Source organism: Oenanthe melanoleuca, chromosome 20 (genome assembly GCF_029582105.1).
Source record: "Oenanthe melanoleuca isolate GR-GAL-2019-014 chromosome 20, OMel1.0, whole genome shotgun sequence".
NCBI classification, from domain to species: domain Eukaryota; kingdom Metazoa; phylum Chordata; class Aves; order Passeriformes; family Muscicapidae; genus Oenanthe; species Oenanthe melanoleuca.
Window position 1 is genome coordinate 11,134,615 of NC_079353.1, and position 21,447 is coordinate 11,156,061.

The 21,447-nt window shown below is 44.4% G+C and overlaps 1 long non-coding RNA gene across 1 annotated transcript; it reads right to left on the reverse strand.

The window, feature by feature from the left end:
* Window positions 1–12,972: 12,972 nt before the first annotated feature.
* LOC130261340 (uncharacterized) lies at window positions 12,973–21,108 on the reverse strand. Its single transcript, XR_008841974.1, has 3 exons — window positions 20,918–21,108; window positions 17,361–17,452; window positions 12,973–13,908 (listed from the first exon to the last, which is right to left on the reverse strand). It is a non-coding gene; the product is annotated as an uncharacterized LOC130261340 (long non-coding RNA).
* Window positions 21,109–21,447: the final 339 nt, after the last annotated feature.

The following is a 21,447-nucleotide window of genomic DNA, read 5'->3' on the forward strand; positions in this document are numbered from 1 at the left end:
TCTCTTCTCTTCTCTTCTCTTCTCTTCTCTTCTCTTCTCTTCTCTTCTCTTCTCTTCTCTTCTCTTCTCTTCTCTTCTCTTCTCTTCTCTTCTCTTCTCTTCTCTTCTCTTCTCTTCTCTTCTCTTCTCTCCTCTCCTCTCCTCTCCTCTCCTCTCCTCTCCTCTCCTCTCCTCTCCTCTCCTCTCCTCTCCTCTCCTCTCCTCTCCTCTCCTCTCCTCTCCTCTCCTCTCCTCTCCTCTCCTCTCCTCTCCTCTCCTCTCCTCTCCTCTCCTCTCCTCTCCTCTCCTCTCCTTCCCCTTCCCCTTCCCCTTCCCCTTCCCCTTCCCCTTCCCCTTCCCCTTCCCCTTCCCCTTCCCCTTCCCCTTCCCCTTCCCCTTCCCCTTCCCCTTCCCCTTCCCCTTCCCCTTCCCCTTCCCCTTCCCCTTCCCCTTCCCCTTCCCCTTCCCCTTCCCCTTCCCCTTCCCCTTCCCCTTCCCCTTCCCCTTCCCCTTCCCCTTCCCCTTCCCCTTCCCCTTCCCCTTCCCCTTCCCCTTCCCCTTCCCCTTCCCCTTCCCCTTCCCCTTCCCCTTCCCCTTCCCCTTCCTCTTCCTCTTCCTCTTCCCCTTCCCATCCACCTCCACCAGTGGCTCAGAACATTCTTTAGCACATCTGCCTTTTCCTTTCTCTTTTTTGAGTGTGAAATAAATCTCCACAGAAAACTCATCCAGATGAAAAATGAATTCTTTTCAACCTTTACACTTCCAAATCAGAAGAGAATAATATAGATGTTAAAGAATCAATGCCATTTTCAACCCCAATTTCTTGTAAGAGTTGGGTGGACAATGAACCTTGCAGTTTGCTTTAAAGGCAGAAGAAAAAAAAATAAAAGTTATGTAAAATCTCTATGTATTTTACTTCGAGTTGTGTTTGATGAAATAAAAACATAAACTTTTTCCACTGGCCAGTATCTGGTATTCCTTTAGAAATTTGTCTTCACTTTACTCCCTGGTGATTCAAAAAATATTTTCAACAAAGTTTAATTTTTAAAGGTGTGTATTTTAGAACTGAGATGTTGCAAAGTGGTTCTCTGAAATGCCAAAAAGTAAAAGTAATGGCAGCCTCAAAATCCACACTTGTATTTCTTCCCACCAAAGGTATGCACTGAGTTGAAGCTTATAATTTGAAGCTTGTGTATAATTTTCATCCCTCTAATTTTCTGTTCAGGGTCTTTCCACATTTACTCCCTGTAAGGAGCTATCCATTCCTCATGGTTATATATTTTTTTGCTTAACTATCCTTGTAGGAGTCAAAGTCTAAAAGAAGTCCAGCTTAGAACAACTGACACATTTCTCTGTAATTATAGACCAGAGGTGTTTATGAGCAGTGAGGATCCAACCAGCTGCAGCATCTCACCAGCACTAAACTAACTACACACAAACCTTTGTAGAAAACCAGGACAAAAGGTGCTTTATTTTCCATTTCTGGGATATTATGAAACATTGTTCAGACCTAGAATGAGATGAAGATAGAGAGTTTACAAAATATCATCCACAAGCAAATTTCTGGACAATAGGAACATGAATTTTCTTTACTGCAAATCATCATCTGGAAATGCAGTGTGGTATCATCTGTGGATTCTTTCTGTCCTTTCTCACCTGGTTTCCTGGTTTTTAGGGGTGAAGAAGACTTTTCCATAAAATAATCAGTATGAGACAGAAAAAACAAGAACACAAGCCTGTCACATTAGGAAAAGTATTTCCCTGTCAGCCTGCATCAGACTGACTTATTAGCAAATCATTAACAACAAGCAAATCTCCAGAGTTTGGAATTTCTTTCCATTCATTCCAGATAAATATTTAAATGTGTTTGTCTTTATTACATTTCTCTGGGCTTATTCTAATGCATTTGGCCTGGAAATCAGACTGAGGATTTTGGAGTCTGGAACAGTTTGACAGAGCCTGCAAACTGAATGCAGAATAAATCAGTGGTGCTTGGTGGCTGGGCTGAGTGGCTTGACAAGGGATGGTGCTTGAAAAATCCCTTTAGATTTAGGACTGGGGAAGAAACTGTAAAAGTAGAACCATAGAATCACAGACTAGAACAGATATTAAATCTCATCTCATTCCATGCCCTGCCCTGGGCAGGGACACCTTCCACTGTCCCAGGTGCTCCAAATCCCAATGTCCAGCCTGGCCTTGGGCACTGCCAGGGATCCAGGGGCAGCCTCAGCTGCTCTGGGCAACCTGTCTCCACTCTCACAGGGAAGAATTTCTTGCCAATATCCCATCCAACCCTGTCTTTTGTCAATTTTAAACCATTCCCTCTTGTCCTGTCACTCCATGAATTTGTCCAAAGTCTCTTTCCACCTGTCTCACAAAAGGACAGAGTTTGTTTGCTGTGGGACCCTCCAGGTTCTCCTCTGAGCTGCCCTTCTTACAGCTGATGCTTGCTCCTGCTTCAAGTGAGACCAAGGATGGGAAAATCTAACCCCATTTTTCAAGCCCAGTAAATAGTTCAGGCCAGTTGTGAGAGTCTCTTTTGTTACAGCTTGTTCAGCTGCCTCCAGAGCCCTGGGGCAGAAAGGAGGACCTGAAGCTGAAGAGGGAAAAAACTCTTTCCCTGGTTGATTCTATTAATAAGTGGATTTATTCCAAGGCACACACGTTTCTATTTTTCACAGCTGGTTCTGACCTATATCAGGGACTTCAGCCAGGAGTGGCTTTCAAACAGGGCACATCCCAACTCTCAAAGAGCAAGCAGCTCCCTAAGGCACAATTTTCCAGCAGCTGGATTCTTGGAAAGAAGGCCAAGATCTCCACAAAAGCAAACACTGCCTTACAGAAGCTTTGCCTTGAGGGGAAACTTGCACTGCTACAAGCCACTTCATCCACTTGGTTCAAGGCAATTCCCAGTGAAGGAAAAAAAAAAATAAATAAAAATTGGCTGGCTCTTCTACTACACAAACAGACACAAAAGCACAAACGTGCAGCACTGCCTTTTCTAGAAGTGCATTATTATTAACTGGAAACAGCAGCCAGATCCATCATGTTCAGCATGCCCCACATCACTGCTTCACTAAACACCACAGATTATTTCCCTGTAATTGCCTTCCTGAGCTGTCTAGCAGCCTCGATTCATTTCCATTAAAGCTTGGGAGGATGAGATCATTTAATATTCTCACATCCCCCCTTTCACTTTTCCCCATGTTGTTGTTTTATTTTTTGGTTTTGTTTGTTTGCTTTTGTTTGGGTTTTTGTTAGTCTTGTTTTTTGTAGATTTAACAACTATGTGCTCATTGTCACCCTCAGTCACTGAAGTTAAAGTTTAGCACTTAGTATTTCAAGGGAGCAGCTGAAACAACAGTGAAGTAACAACAGTAATTTTCACCATATGTGTTTTCTCCTGAACTTAAGAGGGAAATAAATTTATGTCCTGCACAATTTGACAGACAAAAGCTTTGATTCACTTTGCACAGGAAAACTTGGTGAGCAGACACGAGGAGTGAAAAGAAAGCAGAAAAAGCCCTGTAGCCTGGTATCATCCAGGGGCTGACACCAAACTGGTAAATCATCTGCTGACTTTTTGCCTTTTGTAGCTGCAGAGTGTTAATTAAAACTATTCTGGATGTAGATGAAGTTTCTGCACTCGGAAGTTATCATCAGTGCCCCACCTGCCTTGAATAAGAACTGCTCAGCCTGTGATAAATGCAGTGAGCGTTTTGCCTGGTTTCACTGGGTGTCTGCAGCTTCCTCTGAAGGATTTGTTCCTCACCAAGTCTGTGTCATTCCTGTGCTGCCACTGAGCACAGGGTGGGCTCGTCCTCCAGTGTGAGACAGCCTCCACCTGCTCATGGAACAGAAACACCGGCTGGCTTTGGATCAGGTTGGGTTTGATGCCAGGACCACCACCTCGTAGAGAAACAGACATTAAGTGAGCAATCCTTCCATCAGACATGTACAAATCCTTGAGGTTCTGCCAGGCTGGAAGAACTGCTAATGTCTCTATTAGAGTTTCAGTGTGGCTTTGTCTCACTGATGCTCCAATTTTGAGAGCAGGATCCAAGATGCCATGTCACCATTTCTGTGCCTTTGCCTCATTTTCTGCACATGAGTTTCTCAGTCCTGATTTTTTTTTTTTTTTTTCTTTTCTGATAACTGGTAATCTCATAAAGGAGCTATCAGATATTTCAAATCTCTCCTGTTCTGGTAATTACTACACTTTGATGCAGCAATCTTTTGATGTTGCTGCAACCTCATTTTGTCATTAGTTCCCCATATCACTGCTGTCAGAGTCTGACCTGATCTGACCCTGTGCTCCCCCAAAATGTTGATTGTCAGACAGGAGGGCAAAAAGCTTTGGACAGGGCTTTTCATCCTCACTCCTTGCTCAGCTGTGTGAGTGCCAGGTAAAAATTGGAGTCACACAGCCTGTGCTCATCTGAGCTCTGCCACACCTGATCAGTGTGCCTGATCAGATCCAGAAGTAAAAGCTCACTTAAAAGGCCTGCTGAGGCAGCTTGGAGATCTCTGCATAATTCAGAGGACCCCAGTTAGTGTGGAAATGTGTATTCCACATTGACAGCTCCATGGGGACATGAAAAGCAAAAATTCACACACTGTTGGTAGATGAAACAGCACTGAATAGGAAATATGATTAGTAAGAAGGACAATTCATAAAGCAGAACAGCCCCATGTTATCTTTCCAGTCTTGTTCTCCTAAAGCAGCACTTGGAGCATTTATTTTGCAGCATTTTTGGTTTTTTGCAGCATTTCTGGGTTTTGCAGCATTTACTGCAGTGTTACTGGGCTCCTCCTCAGCTCTGCTGGGCCACAGAGGTTCTGAGCATCACCCTGGGCTCTGCTCTTCCTCTGCCTGCACTCACAGAGCTCAGCTCCAGAGAGGGAAAAGCAGGGGAAAATGAGAAATAGAACAGTTCCTGGGCTCTAGGAAGGATTATGCCCAATTTGCCTCAAAAAATAATTAAATCAAAATAAAAGGCCTAACACAGACTTATGCAACACTTGGCCAGCTCCTGATTTTGATTTCAGGGGCATGTAATGATTCACATCAGCTGGATGTCTATCTCTATATACATATATTAAGATCTGACAGGATTATCAGCTTGTCAGTGCTAAATTAGTCTGGGCACGAGGAGGAATTCAGATATAACAGAACTAAAACACTGAACTAAGCTGCCCCAAGCTGCCTCTCTGAACCCCCAGAATGGGAAGCCACCCTGAATATTATTTGGGGAGCAGCTGAGATCCCCCTGGGGTCAGATCACCAGCAAAGGGGTGAGGGATTTATCTGATCTGTGTCTTTATCAAGGAAACAGTGGCTGCTTTCTGTACTGAGAGAGACCATTCTCTGAGCTCAGGGAAGGGAGGGAAGGGAAGAAGGGACATCATTTCCCCTCCACAGGCATGAAGGAGACAGAGAAAGACAGAGAGACAAGCAGGAACATTAATGTTTATCAACACATCCACTGATGAGAGAAGAGCAAGGCTTCATATGGGGTTAAACACACTCAGGAGATGCAGGAGACTGAAAATCTGGAAAGGGTTGTCTGTGCCACAGCCCCATGGACACAAGGGAAAGTTTAAATGTGACCAACATGTCACTCAGACAGTGGTGCCACTCAAGTCAAAACAGCTCTGAGAGCCACAAATGAGCTGCTTCTCCCTGGGAGCCCGAGGGTTGGTGAAGTTACTTTAAGTGTTTGGCTGCAGATAGCACCTGCCACGTTGTAACCCAAAACCAGCGGTAGAAGGAATGCTATAACTCTTTCTAGGGTCCTATTTCATTGGCAGGAAAGCCATAAAGGCCTCTTTCCTCCCTGATCTCTCCTGTTACCCTAACTATGTGTCCACTGGCTTCTTTCCAAGTCCCCTCCCTGACCTTTTCCAAGTTCTCTGCAGCCCTCAGCCCTGGTGCCACACCAAGGCTCCCGATGGACTGAGAGTCCCAAACTCAGTGCCAGTCTGGCTCATCTAATGACCCACAAGAAGGATGCATCCCCACTGCACAAACCCTTTTATTTATTTATTTAATTTTTAGGCAATCAATAAGGCCCTGATTACAATGTCCCCTTCCTTGCCCTTCTTCAGGTCTGTGTAAGCCTGGTGACATCACTGAGTGGAACAGATAGAAGTTTTATTGGTCCTTCAAGGCTATTATGCCAAATGATGAATTATTACATATTCACTCACAAACAGCTGTTAATGTTTGATTTTTTACGTAAAATGCTCTGGAAATAGAGATGCATTAGGCATAGTAACTGTTAATGCTCAGCTTTGCCTTGCAGTGGCTGCACCGTACAGGGCAATGCTTCTCTCCAGCATCACCACTGCCACACTGGGTTGAATACATCACTAAAGGGTGAGAGCTCAGCTAAAATCCTGTTCATGTCAGCTCCAGCTGCTGGGCTTGCACAAGGTCCTGGAACTTGGGCTCACATTGCAGAGAACATTCAGACTTAAATTCACCATCAGAAAGAAGAAAAAACCCCTCACTTCTGAGCAGGGAATGCTTTTCACCTTCTTTTGCTTCTGCATATCAAAAAGAGTTGGAATTTGCTGCCCACATCACAGGAAGCCAACCTGGTTTTTCTTCTTACCTTCAGGATGTCTGATTTCTCCTGATTTCACTTTACAGCTTTTTAGATGGGGGCCAGTGCTTGGATGAAGCTGGACATTGCCAGCAGCCTCCTGGCACAATGGACTTGCACCCATTCCTCCAACAGCATTTATGAACTGAAACCTTCAAACAGATGAGAAGCAAACTGCAGGTCTCAGGAGGTCAGAGAAAGTGGAATTAGTCACCTCTGAAATATGGAGGCTGCAGGAAACAAGAATAGATGGGGTTTGATGCCAGGAGGAGAAGCTGGCAGTGGGGCTCAGACTCCTCCTCAGAACATGGCTCAGCCTGGCTTTCATCTCCCGAGGTCTGGAACAGCTCTGTGCTTCAAAAAAAGCCTTTGAGGGATCTTTCTCTTGAAAAGGGAAGGAAATTGAGAAAGGCAGTCACATCAACAAGTCCAGCAGTGCTCAGCCTGTGGAACTGATGTGGGACCCACCCAAAACCTCCCATGTTCTCTCAGGAAATCCATGTATCAGACCTGGAATTGGGAAGCACAGGTCTGAGAAATGCTGCTGATGCTCTTTCTCTAAGAAGTGACTCTTACTGTTGTCTTGACATTATTTGAGCACAGCTCATCTCAAAGGACATGGCAAGCAGATTAATTAAGCCTCCAATAAATAAACCTATAGGGAAAGTTTATCAAATCAAGGCACAGAGCCAGGAAGTGATTTGTGCAAGGCTGTGGCTGAGGCTGATTCCCCAATCCATTCCCTACACACCACTAGACAATGCTTTTTTTTTCACTGCCACCAGTGCTTTTGTACCACAAAGCTCAGCCAGCCTGTAAAACTGAATAAAACAGGTCACTTAACACACAAGCACTCTGGACAACTTCCTGCTGGGTTTCTTTAACGAGGAGAGCAGAGTTTGGCTTTGAAGCCTCAGGGCAGAAGTTGTTGAGTGTGTGCATGTGAGTGTGCATTACAGTGGATAAATGTGATCAGATCTGGTGTGACAAAACTATCAGGGAGACATTTGCATTGCCATTTCTGCAGCAGGGCTGCCAGTGCAGAGCAGAAAGGGAACATGTTCAGGGTGTCAGGCGGTGTCACAGAGTAATGGGAGGTGACATGTGAGCCAGAGAATAATCACATTCATTAGCAGAGACATCCCAAACTAACAGGGACAGTGCTGCTCACCAAGGGCAGCTCCTGGCTCTGGAGCTCCTCCAGCTCCAGCTGCTGCTGTGGCACAGCTGGGGGCAGTTGGAACATTGTGGATTTGTCCTGACATCCTCCCTTCCTGTGCAGTGCCCTCATGTCCAGCTCAGCAGACCCAGACCGTTGGCACAGGAGGCTGAGGGACACCACAGTGCACCAGGGAGAGCCAGAGCCTTTTCCTTCTCTGTGTGTGCTCCAGACAGGGCAGCACAGAGTGATCTGCAGCCCATTTATTCCCTGAGCAGCTCCAAATGCACCTGCAAGTCAGAATAACAGATTTATATCCCCTGTGAGCAGGCACTCACTGAGATCAAGGGTGATTATTTTAGGATGTGATATGCACCAACAGTTCTAGGAAATTTTAGGTGTATTGCCTTTTTCCTTCCACTTTTGCACCCAATTATGTGGCTGGGGAGAGAGGTTTATATTACACCCAAGAGACTTTCTGAATGGAGGAAAGCTGGAGAATTAATTCATTCTGCACACCTCTACCTCAGCTAGTTTGTGGTGTAAGAGCTCTTATCAAGGAAAGAACTGTCAGACATTCAAACCTGAGCATTTTACATGTCTTTAACCAGTTCTTCCTTTTTATTTATTCCTATAAATACAGTAGGATTTGGCAGGGAGAACTGCACGGGTGGAAGTGAGTAATGACTCTCAGGGTTTCTATAAATTAAGAACACCCAAGCTGACAATGTTCATGTCATCTTTATCAATTCACTCCCCAAACCCATGCCAGTGCTCTGCAATAAACTTCATCCCTGATTCACAGCTAATCATGTGCAGCATAAATCCCACAGATCACAGCCTGCTCCCAGGGCTGGGGAAGGATCAGTCTGGGTGTTTATCCTCAGATGTGATCAAGCTGAGACAACTTTTCTCCCCTACTCACCCTCCACCACGGCAAAGGAGCCTCAATGAGGGGAATAATCAGAGTTCAGCTTATTTTCTAATTCAAATGCAAAGCACCTGGTCTTGCCCACTTGCTATGCTGCCCAGCACCTCTTCCCTTTCTGTTTCCCTTGTAAACAAGCTGCAGGTGAATCGTGCTGCTCAGCACTTTTCAGACTTCATCCCGTTATTTTTAAATACAGCACAAATGTGATTAGCACATCAGCCTGATTATCTCCACAAGGATCCAAGAAGACTGCCAGCCTTTGGAAATCCTATTAAGGTTGAAGAAAGCATCCACAGGAGTGAGGGGTGGTGCAGGGGGTTCTGCTGTGGTTCTGGAGAGGTGAGCAAAGGGAAAAGCTGCACCATCACACTCTGCCTCTCTGTGTCACCCCAGTCGTGCAGAGAACTGTGAAATCTGCCCTTTCCTTGATCACAAGGGTAAATGTTGTACTAGACCTCACCCAAATGCCCCCTCTTTGCCTCTTGTGCCACATTTCATCCTTTGCTCTCAAATTATATTTTTCCCATGTTGCTGGCTTCCTTTCTGCTTTTTTGGACACTGGTCCAGCTTCTCAGACACGGAGCCTCTCAGCCAGTGTGGACAAACAGGCACATGGGTGTCTTGTGAGGGTACACACCAACACTTTCAGAGGTACTTGGGTTTGCAGAGTCTTTTTTGAATTCAGTGGTTGACTCTGAAAACACAGCACAGCATCTGCATTTCCATCTGGGAAATGGGGAGGAAATCTGGACAGACATATGGGAGTCACTGTTTTTATATTTCCAACATTGATGGATAAGCATCTGAATTTTCAACAGGCATCTCCTTAGCTCAGAGTCAACAGAGTTTGCTCCTTGTTGGGTAAAATAACAAGTGTGTCAGACCAAAACTCCACTGATGAGGAGACAGAGCTCCTGGATGTTGAGAAGAGCTGCACTCCCTCTTGGGAAACCTGTTCAGAGTCACCAAGTCAGCTGTGCAAGAGCCTGGATTCAGCACAAAGGCTATGAGTGCTTCAGTCACACTTGAATCTAAAAAGTCATGCCCAAGTGTTCACAGAGATGTGAAAATATTTATTCTCAAGCAACTTCCTCTTTGCAGACCTTAAAAAAAGGTTTTTCCTCTTGCTGTTAGCCAGATGTGGTGCTGAATACACATATATGCACATACAATGTGCAATTTTTCCACAACCTTGCAATCTCCTGGAAAATTCCCCAGCAGGCATTAAACCCCAGAAATCTCCAGGAAAGGCTAATAAATCATTCTAAGTATGATGTTTGCAGGGGAAGGCATTTTGGAGATGATAAAAAGAAGCCCATTTTCCAAATGTCAATGAACCCACAGCAATGGTGAGTGGCTTTTCAGATGTCTGCCCACTTATTAGAGATGTGCAAAGTCAGGTACCTACAACATTTGACTAGAAAAAGTTTGAGTATAAATGACTCTAGCCTTTCCAAAACTATAAAAAGTGAGGCAGGGATCAGAAATGATTGGGGGGGAAAATGAATCTCCCACAAGCCTATTTTTCAGAAAGCAGAGTTCAGCTTTCTCCTGAGAGCAGCAGGAAGCACAGCATGGAGAGGTAATTGCCCATGAGAAATTCTCTTTGAATACACAGGACAACATTACTGGGCAGAGAGGAGAGAGGAGGAACAGACTCCATGTGCTACTCAGGAAGCTGTTTGTACCAATTCCTACATATCCACATATTTCTGATACATTAATTAATACCTGGGAGGAAAGTCACCCAGGCCAGGGGCTCAGTGTGTCTATTGTGACTTGCCAAATCCCAGCACTTCTCATGTGCTTATAGATGGGAGACACAAGAAATGGTAAACATTAACACAAAAACCAAATCTAACTGCAGAAATGAGAAGTGAGGGTTCCTGTGTTGGTGTAACGGTTTTGAAAGAAAAACCAGTGAGAGACTCTAAGTTAGAAATACAATTTAGTAGGAAAAAAAGATAAAAATAAAATACATGCAATAGTACAAAAGGAAAACCACTGACAGAATCAGAATACAACCTGACACTCTGCTAGTCAGGGTGGGGGTAGCAGCCCAGATGAAGGGGTCTTGTTGAAGCAGTGATCCTGTAGAAAGCTCTGCTAGCTCTTGTCCTCTGGAAACCAGTGGGTAAGGGCTGCCTTGGTGTCCCAAATCTCAGTTTTTATCTGGGTAGGAAAGGCTTGGCTCCTCCCCTGGCTGGAGCATCTCCCAGTGGGATGATGGAATTTTATCAGCCATGCCCTGGGACTCAATGGCCATTAACAGGAGATATCTCCTGGAGGGAGGATGGGCTGTGGAAAAGATAAAGATGACTGTCCCATCTGGTTTTTAACAGATGGCCCATTAGCAGAGGATATCTCCCACAGAATCACTGCCCCACCTGGTTTCAGCAGATGGCCATAGAATACAGACTTTTGGGCACATCTTTACATTGTAACCTAGGGCAGTTGGATAATACATTATGTTCCTGCTTTTGAGGTACTACAGGGAATAGGATGCCAAATTCCCTCCATGCCATCACAATCACAGAGCATTTTACAATAGGATCTTACCTTCTTATTTTTTTGTCATTGGCAAAGTAACCATTTGGAAGTGAAACTCCTGCAACCTTTCATTAAAGAAGATGGGAAGCCAAGAAAGTGGAGGAGACAGATGACATTTTAATGAAACATTAGACACAAAGTGATGGCCACACTATTGTGTGTTAGAAAGCTCTGAAGGATGCTCAGCCAACTTGATAACTTGATGGAATGAATATTTAAATGGTTCTTTTTGGGAGGGAGGTGTGGGATAATGGAACAGGGCCATGCTGCTGGCAGCTGAGGGCTTGATTTTTGCAGCACAACTATGCTGATAGTTTTAGTGTCCTACAAATATGTGTTAGTATTGTAAGGCAATTGAAATTAAAATACCCAAGACCTGATTCTTCTCTCACATGCAGCAGCAGTTTCTGGGAATTTGTGCCTCATTCATAGCAGTACAAATGAAGAGAAATTCTAGCTGGGTATTTCTGTGTATGAGCCTCCTTCCACAAGGCATTTAAGCACAAGTTTAAATCAATACCTATTCAGCCAAGACTGATGTAGATCTTTGTCTTTCAGTAGAGAAACGTGCTTAAAACCTTTGTCTAATAGGAATGAACTACAAGCCAGGGCTTTAGGTTAGTTCCTGCACCTTTCCTGATGAACCTTGCTACAGAGAAAAGTCATTACTTCAAAAAGAAGGTATCAGTGGTGTGAAGCCAGATTATATTGAGCCTGCAGGGAAGTTTATTACTTGGCTGCAGCACCTCAGCAGAAAAATGTTTGATATTGATACCCATCTACCAAATGCAAAAAGAAAGAACAAAAAAGAGAAACTAAACACCAAAAAAACAAACAGCTAAATGGACTAAATGACTTTCAATGGTGCCTTATAACACAAGCTATTTATGATTCTATAATTCTATAAATATTAGATTGCATTTTTAGTGTTTTCCTACTTATATCTGCCAAAACCTGCAAGCCTCCCTGTTCTCTGAGGGGACACTGAGGCAGGAGTGCACCCGTGTGAGCTCCAGAGCCTGCAGACCCTCAGTAACCCCCCCACGAGCACACCCAGCTTTTGCACAGCCAAAATGAGAATTTCATAGATGCAGCTAAAAAAAGCCATCTGATTTTTTTTTTTTTTTTGCACTGTGTTTCCCATTAAGTGCTTGTTGACTGTAATTAAAATAATTTATATTTTGCAAGGGCAGTTTTGTCCTGCTCTCCCTTCCATGCGGGGGCATGAGCTGCAGCAGCAATTAGTGAGAGATGAGTGATGGGAGTCATGGTTTCAAAAGGTCAGGGATGGTTTCCTCGCTCACAGCATCTGGACACAGCATCAGGAAGGAGCTGAAAGAAGCTAAAAGCTTCACCAAGGGTTCAGGTTTGTAGCAGGCATGTTGCCCCCAGGAAGATGTAGGTGCAACATGCACCAACAGGACTAATATTCTAAACAGTACCCAGCCCCTGATTCTATAAAATACCCAGCTCCTGATTCTCTACAACACTCAGTTGTTGATTCTATACAATATCTAGTCCCTGATTCTAAAAAATAGCCAGTCCCTGATTCTATAGAATACCCAGCTCCTGATTCTATATTCAGTCCCTGATTCTACAAAATACCCAACCTCTGATTCTATGAAATACTCAGCCCCTGATTCTATAAAATATTCAGCTTCTAATTCTATACAATACCCAGCTCCTGATTCTATAAAGTATTCAGTCCCTGATTCTACAAAATACCCAACCTCTGATTCTATACAACATTCACTCCCAGATTTCTATACAATACCCAGCCTCTGATTCTATACAATACCCAACCTCTGATTTTATAAAATACTCAGCTCCCAATTCTATAAAATACCCAGAACCTGATTCTAAAAAATACCCAGTCCCAGATTCTATACTATACCCAGCTCCTGTTTTCTATAAAATACCCAGTCCCTGATTCTATGGAATATCCAGTCCTGGCTTTCTGGGAGCAGCACATGGAGCCAGGGGAGGATGAGGTCTGGGGACATTCACTCTCCAACACAGGCCAACACATCATAAGGTGGGAGACTTCCCTTGGCCCCACATTAAAACAGTTTTCTCCAATGCAATCTACCAAAACTGCACCAGAGAAACAGCTCTGTAAATACACAAGGAGTTATTTAAGAATAAAGAAACATGAAGAATAGTGAAATTTGTTGTGCTGATAGATAGTTAGAGGTTGGAAAATCTTACATTATACTCCTCATTGTTCTGTGAGAGCAGCAGCAGAGAAAATCAGCACAAAGTCCTTGGTTTTTTCTTGTGCTTTCATTTATTTTTATTTGCAGCAAAGTTTTCCCCATTTAGATCTCAATTTCCTTTCCCTGCTGCAATGGGGTCACCACGGCAGGGGTGAAGGCAGCACATGCCTGGTTGCACACAACAGACACCAGCCCAGCAATAAGAACAGGAAGCATTCACCACATCACTGTGATTAGTAGTGCCAAAATGTACCGACCTAAATGGGATTTCACCTTGGGAGCTGGGGCTGAATAGAGTCTGAAGAGAGGTGAAATTCCCCAGGCATATGGCAAGTCCTCTGGCTGTGCACTTCATCAGGCCTGGGGAGCCCCCCATTAGCTCCACAGAGTGCTGGCATCAGGGGGGAAAACAGCTGTAAGTGTCTCTTCATGCCAGTGGGGAGCTGCAGAGTGCTAAACTACTGCCTGTGCAACAAAAAAACAGGAATACAGCTCCTCTGAATTAGTTTAGACCACTGAGGTCTGTTTGTTTCAATTATCACTGGTACAGTCAAATCTCTTGAAAGATCCCATTAGCTCCCAACTAGTTCTTTTACACACAGGCACCTTTTCTAATACCTTTTGCTTTAATGAAGCTGCTTTTTTTAATAGCTCACACTGGAGCAGATACCAAAAAGAGAGCAGGAGCACTTAAAAATAAATGGGTCAAATGTGTCCCTGGTGTAACTCAGTGGGGTGTATTGATAGTTTGTTTAGATCTAAGCTGTTGAGCAAGTGAAATGGTGGGAAAAAAGGGAAAAGAACAAAGAACTGAATCTAAATAAAGACCTGTCTTGTCCCCCTTTTCCTGGTTTCCCTTCTACAGGTCAGTACTTGGTGCTTCCACCTTGCAGTGAGGTTGTGTGGATCAGGAGTCACATCCATCATTTTCTATCTGCTAATGCTATTTACAAAACCCCTTCCAGGGAAATGGGTAAATTCCTGCCTGGTGCCTCCATTCATGCCCACACTTCTGTAGTTGGGAGAGAAGATAATCTCCAAAGAGGAGCATCATTTTCTGTTTCTTCTCCCTGGCTGCTGCTAGTGTGTAAGGAAAGGTTAAATCTGTTTTAAATGCCCAGGATTGCAGCTCAATTAGAGTTCAAAAAACATCCAATAAAGGCAAGAGGGCAGAGGTCAGGTGCCCTGGTCCCTCTGTGCCTGTGACAGCTCCTTGCCCTGGGGAGGACAGACTGAGCTCAGCCCAGAAGGCAGCAGAAAAGAGATGGTGCTGTGGGACTGTGGCTCAGAGGCTTTGACAGCAGCACGAGCAACCCAGCAATCTTGGCTGCTGTGAGAACAAGGAGGAGAGGTTCTCACTGAAATTGGATGGGAATCCTTTTCTTTTTAAGATACCAAATCTCATTATACACAATCTGCCGGCTCTGCTCGGTGATGTTCTGCTGGGAAACGCTGCTGTACTTCAAGGCTGAGTTTCTCCACACTCATTTTCCAGCCCTCTTGTTAGGCTCTATTTTGCAGGGTCAAAAGGCCTTTTATTCTCCAGACTCCTCTCCATGTAGATACTCAAAACTAACGATAAAAATCTCCTCTCCATCTTTTAATAAGATAATGAATAGAGTTCTTGGTGTTTCAGGTCATGTAGCTCATTTCCCACGCTCTGAATCGTTTTCCTACCCCTCCTGTGAGGTCTGTGCAAGACCTTCTTGTGACTTCTGACGAGTCAGAAGTGGGTGCAGGTCTCCAGCAGCCAGCACTCAGTCCTCAGGACAGAGATGAGCTTACTCCTCTAATTCTGCTGATTCTTTGCATGTGCACAGGGCTGTCCTTGTGCTGCAGAGCTGAGCTCCCTTTGTGGCTGCTGCCCCCCCAGGACCACCCCAGAGCCATCATCTTCCCAGGCAGGATCTCCCATTCTTTCTGTGGTTCCATCATTTTTCCTTGCCAGGGGCAGCAGCTGACAGTGACTAACTACAGGTGCTGTGACTGTGCCCCTGCACACAACTCTGGTGAAGCCACACCTCAGATCCTGGGTCTGGTTTTGGGCTCTTCACTGCAAGAAGGTTCAGAGAGTGTCCAGAGGAAGGAATGGAGCTGGGGAAAGGTCTGGAGCCCTGAGAGAGCTGAGACAAGCAGGTTCAGGGGAGACCTTACAAAGCTCTGACAGGAGGGTGCAGCCAGGTGGGGTCAGCCCCTTCTACAGGTAACAAGCTGCAGAACCAGAAAGAATGGCCTCGAGCTGCACCAGAAGTTTAGACTGGATATTAGGGAAAACTTCTTCATGGAAAGGCTTGTCAAGCACTAGAAAAGTGAGAGAGCTTATGGCTATTATTGATCTGTCCTTTTTAAGTCCAGGGTGAGGAGCCCTCAGTGCCCCGAGGGCTGGAGGAAGGAGAAAGTGCACCACAAACCAATACAAACACATACAGCAAGGCTGAAGGGAATTTCACCAAACACTTCCCTTCTTCTGAGTTTTTTTTTTTTTTTTTTTGTTGTTGTTTTTTTTTTTTTTAAAGAGAAATGAAGAATAATCTTGTCCTTCAGAGGAGATATATTCCACTGGATGGACTGTTCTTTACAATAGCTGATGCCCCTGCCAGCCCAGAGGAAAGCAAACTGAGTGATTAGAAGAGTCTGAAACTATTGCTGGAAGTGAAAAAGGACATGGAGCAAGGACAGTTATTTTTAAGCTGTGCAGCATTGCCTGCTGATCTAACAGCACAAAAGTTACAATTTCTTGTTGATCATGCTTTTTTTTTTTCTCTTTCCAAACCTATAGCCAAACTTGCCATCTGTGCCCTATGAATTATTACAGTGGCTACCAAAGAGAAAGAAGGGACCAGTTTATTACAAAATTTTTTTGTTGGCACTTGAGCTCCTGGGAATTGCACCTGAGTGCAAATTGGATCTGCAGATGTTAAGGATGAATGAAAGGAAGCCCCAGCTGGGTACAGGGAAGTGCAGATAATTTTGGCTTTACAAGGCATCTGGAGAAGGGGAGAGTGTATTTGTGAGCTGCAGTTAATGGCACTGCATTCCACGGATGGCAGAGCCAAGACTTTATCACCCCAGATCCTCCAGCCAAGTGCAGTGGCCAGGAAAGAACCTGAAAACAGGTTTCAGGAGATGATAAAAGTTTAAAAGGAGGGGGAGGCAAGGGAATATATATCCATTGGTGCTAAATGGAATAAAGAATTATACACAAAGAGCACAAGCCTGCAGCAGCTGCAGTCAACAAAACAAATCAACCATTTATTACTTCTCCTTCAGTGTTTTTAAATATTTATGGGTGCCATCCATAACCAAGTTAATTGTGAATGGCTGATGGTGTATTTGCAGAGCCTTCTTTCACCTGTGAGCAGCAGAGCTGCAGTGAAAGGGACTTTTCATCAATGACAATAATTATATGGCCCCTTAACAGCTCTCTGCGTGCCTCATGGCATAATCCAGTGCAGCTACTCCCACAGGGCTTTGCAGGGCATTATTGGTGAATAAGGAATGCCAAGGGAATGGGAAGAGCCCAGTTCTGTGTCTGTGCATGCAGGGTGAGTGTCCCCTTGGAGAGAGAAACCAGCCCCATTGTGCCAGGCAGAGACTCCTGAACATCCACAGCTGATAAAATAAAGAACTCTGTGCTCCCTGCCATTACAAGGTAGAAATTAATCCAGAGTGACCTCATTACTGCTGGTAGCACCTGGCTTAACTGAGAATTTAAATAAAAATAAACAAAGAATGAAACAAACCTGTTACTTGTGCAGTGACCCGGCATCAGAAATGAAGAATTTGTCTCCACACTGATTTAATCATATCAGAAAGATGGGTGCCAGGATTCATTACTGTGACAAAATGTTTATTGTTTAATCCCATTACTGCCAGCTCTCAGGGAGGCTGGGACAGTTTATGTGGCACAGACCCACCTTGGGGATCACAGGAGCTGCCTCCTGGCTGCTGCTGCTGCTGCACACACGGGCTCTGGGATGTTCCTGCTGCCCCAGGGGAGGCTCAGCACCTGAAAGTGGCACCACACACCTCCCTTTACTGCTAATCCTGCTGCTGTGTTTTACCTGTTCCTTCCCTCTCACTGTGTGGACACAGTCTGCTCACCCAGGTGCATGGAAAGGGCATCAGCCAACAGGTGCCACATTGAAAAAGGGTTTCTGATTCCTTTCCATATTTTATGTGAAATCCTGTTGCTTCCTGGACATGAAATCCAAAGAAGTTCTTATTTTTGCTAAATCACAACTTTTCCAGGCTTTTCCAACCCCAATCAAGGCTTACCAGATTTCCTTCAGTCAAAATAAGCATTAAATAAAAATCTGCTTAAGGTATTTCAGAAGCATTTTCCATTTTGGTAACAATCAACAGATTTTCGTGTTCCACTCAGCTTGGGTGAGAAGCACAGTGAGCAAAGGAAGCTCTTGCTGTGGTCAGCTGCTTTCACAGAATCACAGAAGGGTTGGGTTGGGAGGGACCCTAAAGCCCATCCATCCCACCCCTGCCATGGCAGGGACACCTCCCACTGTCCCAGGTGCTCCAACCCCATCCAGCCTGGCCTTGGGCACTGCCAGGGATCCAAGGGCAGCCACATGCTCTGGGCACCCTGTGCCAGGACCTGCCCACCCTCATAGGGAAGAATTCCTTCCTGAAAATCTTCCAGATGTTGGGTCCTGCTCCAGCTGGCAGAGGAGCTGTGTCCCACCTGGAATTCCTGCAGAGCAGGGATAACTCTCCTACAAACCCTGCTCAGCAGAATTGTAAATACACAAAGGTTCTCACAGCCCCAAGCTTACAGCTCCTGTTGCTGCCACACATCTTTCACAAAGACATTCAGCCTCCAGCTAAGGACTTCAAATGATGGAGAATCCACCTTGCTGCTGGGTAATTTATTTCAGTGGTTAATTACTCTCTGCTAAAAGCATGCACCACATTTCTAGTCTGCATTTCTGCAGCAACTGCTTTAAAGCACGTTTTTAAATGAGTTCAAATACATGCTGGAACAGGACTCAGGGAGTTAATTAGTGCTGTTTGGATAGCCAGACAGTGGAGACATGTTCAATAAAGCTGGCATTTATGTATCACTATCAATTCACAAAGATGAAACACTGAATTTACTTGCAAAGCAACAGGCTTGTGGATTTTTAGACATCTTAGTAGAATTTCAATAAAGCCATAAAGAATAATCTACTTAATTTCCACCAAACCCTCTCTCTATGATGTAAGGGTGGAACAGTTTTATTTTTCATAATTTAGGGAAAAATATTCACTCTGTAATCCCTTGCAAGCCTGAGCTGAAAAACATTTATCTTACTATTTTAATTTTTTCTCCATGATTTATAAATGCTGCTGTCTTTCCCCAGAGATGGGCACGAGGCTCAGATTCCTGACATTGATTGATGCAAGGGGGAAAAGTTTGTAACATTTGATCTGACAAGGCAAGCACATGCAATCCTTGGACAGATGTACCAGGGAGAGAAGTCATATTTTTATTTTGAGCAGGGTTCTGGTCAGATGTTATCTGACTTCAGATCCTGCAATAAATTATTGTGAATAGGTAAAGAGAAATAATCTGCTGGGAGAAAAAGTCTTCCCAGGTTCTGCACAAACTGAGTAGCTCTGATTGGCTCATTTATGACAATTCTCCTTGAGATTCACACCTTGCCTAAAGTGCATGGACAGAACTTTTCTGTGGCTCCCAGATCAGTCAGACCAACAAATCTGGGGCATTTCCTGAAAAATGCCAGGACATGCAAACATTTCTGCTATCACTGCAAAGACAAATCTCTTCTTCCTCCCCCCACCAACATGAATCTATCAGAAAAACCAAGATTTGAAGGGATTTCACACTTCCATTAAAAATAACCCACAAATCACTCCTGTGAGCTGCCAAACTGAGTTGACCACTAAGAAAGGCCAATAGCTGATTTTTTTCTATCCCATGAAGAATGATGGGAGATATTGGCATTGAAATCAATATAAAGCTTCTAACTCACATCAGTTTTGAAAACTCAAAATTTGTGCCTTTCATGGTTCGGGTATTTTCAAATATTTCAGCTCAATTTAATTTGCATCAGCTCAGTTCATTCCTCTCGTTTGTTTTGCTTTTTTAACCATATTATTACTAAGTTTAAGGACAAATTAATAAAGCAAGATACTTTATCCTGGAAAAAAGCAATAACCAAAGCCTAGAAATTTACACTTGGATTATTAAAAAAAAAAAAAAAAAAAAAAAAATTAACAATTTTTCCTGTTAATAACTTCATTAACTTTTCATGAACTGAGACATTCCAAATGAAATGGAATTCTGTTAAAAAAATATTCCCAGCCAGCCCCAGGAAAGATATCTTTTTGTGTTTGTAAATCCTTCCTACCTCCCTCTGAAAGTATCTGTAGTGCTTCAATGAAGACTCCTATTTCACCCAATAAATTCAATGTACCTGTCTCCAGATGTGGGGAAACTGCAGCCTACCAACATGTATCCAAGAAAAAATTACTTCAGCAAGCATTTCTCCTTTATTTTACTGAGAACCACCTGGTAAGCCTTCCAAGGAGCTGACCCTGAAGCAAAAGAGATACACAGAGCCTTGCAACACCTACATCTTCATTTCATATGTTTTGCTTTTTAGAGGAAATGTAGGTGTCTAATGGAGCTTGGGAAAGCCACATTTTCCTTCAACTACACACCCAAAGTAAATCAAGAGTGTGGAGTAAAGAGAAACTAATTCTATTTTTCTTGCTTCCAGTAGGAAGGAGAATTGTCTCTCCTCCCCTTCTTGCCCCAAGCAACAGTCTTGGCAGCAAAGAATATTTTTCCATAAAGCATAATGCAGGAGCAGCTCTCATTCACTCCAGCAAATCCTGTTTAATCCTTGGATTTGTATCGTTTGCTGACTAGACTGAGAAATTTGGCTGCATCTAATCCTCTGGCTTCTGAAGAAAAATGGCTTATTTAAATATTTAGCTGCACTTTGTCAATAGCAGCAGGATGGGGGTGATGGATGGCAGCAATTATGCTGGGTGCATCTCCATTAACGTGCCACTTTCCCCAGGTATGGAGTCTGCCTCTTGTATGGTTTGTTTAATGATCACGACTGAGGAGGAATTTTAATGACCCTCAGCAGCCCGTGCTCATTGAGGATGGATATTATCCAGTGGTGTGGGAGCAGCTGGTGAGCTGGGATGATCAGAGCAGTGGATTAGACACATCCTCTGCAAACAAGTTGTCTCAGGCTCGGTGACACCCTGAGCTGCAGCAGGTGGAGCACACCAGGAGATCAGCACAGCTCCAGCCTGGAAAGCAGCAGCAGCTCCCAAAGATCTGCCATGCAAGGTTTGGTCCATCAGGTGATGAGAGCACTCCACTCTGCTCACCAGATTTCTCTCGTATATCCACACCTCTCTCTCACAAGCCATTTTTAGGGATCTGCAGGGAGACAGAGACAGAGACAGAAAGTAAAGGCAGACATGCCTCACCCACCTGTGTCAGGAGATGCCTTCAGCATCAGGGCTGGCTCACAGTGATGTGCTGGTGCCACTGACATGGAGCAGGGCTTGCTGGGTTTGCAGGACTGTCCAGGGTGTCTCCATGCACACCCCTCTCTCCTGGTTTCCAGAGGGGGAGGGAAGGGCCCTTCTGCTCCAGACTGGAGCTCACACTTGGCCCTTGGCTCTGTGGCACACACTGGACTGGGCACTGGGGACAAGTGCAAACACTCTTGGCCTCTCTGGCTGGCAGAAAAAAACAAACAAACAAAAGAGTCAAGGGTAAATCTGAGGCCATTCCACTGCTGCTCACCCTTGGCATGACCATCTGAAACAGAGTGGATCCAGCTGTGCCTCACAGGTCTCTGTAAAGGCAGAGACAGAGCCTGTGAATCAATGAAAACAGGGGCCAGACCTACACAGAAATTTAACCTCCAGTTCTTCTCCCCTCTTTTCTCCTTCTGTCTGGGCCAGGGGTCCTGTTCCTGCTGCTATTCCCTATATACTATTCATATGGTTTATACA